Raw genomic sequence first — 2595 nt, forward strand, 5'->3', positions numbered from 1 at the left:
ACAGAGTGCGCATCCAGGTACTTTATCCGTGCTCCGCACTACCGAACTTCGGTTTGGACTCGCACTCCAAGATGGAGGCATGCTCGCTATGCGCACTCGGAGCATGGAAGTATGCGGTTTGGGACACAGCCTTAGTGTTCTGTAACATATTTACATATTTGCTACTTTGAGTATTTAACGCTAATAGCCCAGTGCAAATGTAATGTAATGTCCGTAATGCACCTTTGTTCATGTCCTTTTAGCTAGCATTGTTGCCAGCGCCTCTTTTGAAAGCTAACGTATGTGGTGCTCTTTTGAAAGCTGTAATTCACCTTGTCCACGTCCTAATGAGATATCAACATGCTGGTTAAAATATGCATCATAAATATGATATAAAATAGTTGTGTGGTCTTCATTTGGTTTTTGGTGTTTGACAAACTGGAGCTAGCTAGCCTTTTCAAGCTAGCATTGTTGGCGCCTCTCTTGAAAGCTATTTTTGCGCTCTTTTGAAAGCATTTAGCTAAACATTATTTCCATTAGAAATACAAAAACTCAACTTTTTTTCGTCAACATCCTCTAGCATTATTACTTTATACCTGGTGTAATCGTGGCCTTAAAAAAATTTAATAAATAAATTGGCTTTGGCTTCGCGCCAGTGCATTGTGTAATCAATATTAATCAAGAGTATTTCTCTGTATTTTCACCAAATACTGACTTAAATTGATTTTCTTTTGCAGAGTTCTCTACATTTGGCCCAACAGCTCAAATGGAAACTAGAGCACAAGATCAGAATGAAGGTAGTTATGGATATTATATGGAAACAGCTCTTTGCTCATTGACTGTTTGTCATTGTCAGAACACAATTACGATTTTAGCCTGCTGCGTGTGTTACTCAATGTATTTTTCTGACTTGGTCCAATTTTATATCCTTTCAACTCCCACACATGGCCTTATGACTGTTGCCCCAGTGAAGAACCCAAGGTCCAGCCTTTCCCACTCAAGACATGCCTGAGACAAGAGTGACTGTATTCCAAGTTGAACAATGCACGGGAGGCCTGTGAATTTGGGCAGTGTGATTTGGAACTGTATAGTACATAATAAGACTCTATTGAGCTCTTATAACCTTATTAAATAGCTAACATAGAAAGCATTTGTGAAAATTAAGTAACATGAAAAAATGAATGTGACATGTCTTTAATGGTGATTGCAAGCCCTTAAAAAGTCTTAAATTGTGTTAAATGTATTTTTGTTCATAAAATTGTCTAATACATCATGACAGTTGAATATATCATGGTGTATTTATCTGTGGTTACAATGCGTTTGTATTTGAATGTTAAAAACCCGCAAAGTGTCCTTTTCTTGGACCAAAATAAACATTTGGACAAATGTCCAAAACAATGTTGTTGTTTTAGATAATTGTAAAAATGCCAAGTAGCTAGGAGTACAACTTGCCTGTGCTTACTTGTGTGGCAAACTGTCTTAAATGTTATTCTAAGATGTTATTCTAAAATGTAATGTAATGTAATGTAATGTCTAAGAAGCATTTAAAATGTATAAAAAGCCTTAAATTTAACTTGCTAATGCCTGCAGACATTCTACTTTAATATGTGGGTGATCCTAACGTAAATGTATTTCACCGCTTGAAAAAGACAAAAATACTCAACACTGTTAATGTTGAAATCACTGGTCTATGGTTATTACTGTTCTGAAACTACCCTTCACCCTTTTTATGTTTTTGTATCGAGTTTTGTATGTTTGTCTCATCTTCTGTACCATAATTATGCTTGCATATATTGCTTACCTAGAAATGTAACTTGAACCTGATCTCAATGGTATTCTATACAATGACAATAAAGGCTTTCTATTCTATTTGGGCTCGATATGTGTACATTTTTTATTGCTGCACTTAAAGTATCTTTGAAAATAAATTTTGAAGATATGAATTACAGAAGCAATGGCATTTCATTGGTAGGATAGAATGGAGATCAAAATTACAACACCATGATATACCTTTTTTTAATACACAAAATCAAAATGTATGGTCAGGGTTTAGTAAGTAAGAGACCAATCCGCAACATTGTGGAAAGGTAAATAATGTAATAAAGAAGTTTAAACAACGTGTCAGCGACGTAAATCTATAACGTTACGACGGATGACTACCTGGCGACGTAATCACAACGTCGGGGTAAGGTTATTCTATTACATTGTCAAACGTAAAGTTGTAAGGACGTAACTGTTACGTATCCACAATGTTGTTTTGCGACGTCGCAGCGATGGGGCACTGGTCTTACGTTTTTATGTTAATACTACGTAAATTGAGACGTAACGCAGACGTCACGAGACCAATAGAGGACGTTAATAGTGCGTCGCCACAACCACATTTTGTTAGTAGGGTAAGCAGTGGCGGAATCTTCCCCTGATTTTCCTTGAGTATCAATACAATTAATCCACAAAATAGGCTACTCAATACTATCATATATAGCTCTCCCCAAATAGGCAGTCTTAGTGAGTAGCCTAGGCCGTATACATTTATACGCCTACATTTATTTTCAATTGAAGTACGAAATTGTGCACATTTTTAATCAACATTATTTTCGGATACACTTCTTTCTCCGC

General features: G+C 36.3%; 1 long non-coding RNA gene across 1 annotated transcript; it reads left to right on the top strand.

The window, feature by feature from the left end:
* Window positions 1-614: 614 nt before the first annotated feature.
* Window positions 615-1848, top strand: LOC118225892. Its single transcript, XR_004764919.1, has 2 exons — window positions 615-776; window positions 948-1848. It is a non-coding gene; the product is annotated as an uncharacterized LOC118225892 (long non-coding RNA).
* Window positions 1849-2595: the final 747 nt, after the last annotated feature.

This window comes from Anguilla anguilla, chromosome 4 (genome assembly GCF_013347855.1).
Source record: "Anguilla anguilla isolate fAngAng1 chromosome 4, fAngAng1.pri, whole genome shotgun sequence".
Taxonomy (NCBI): Eukaryota; Metazoa; Chordata; class Actinopteri; order Anguilliformes; family Anguillidae; genus Anguilla; species Anguilla anguilla.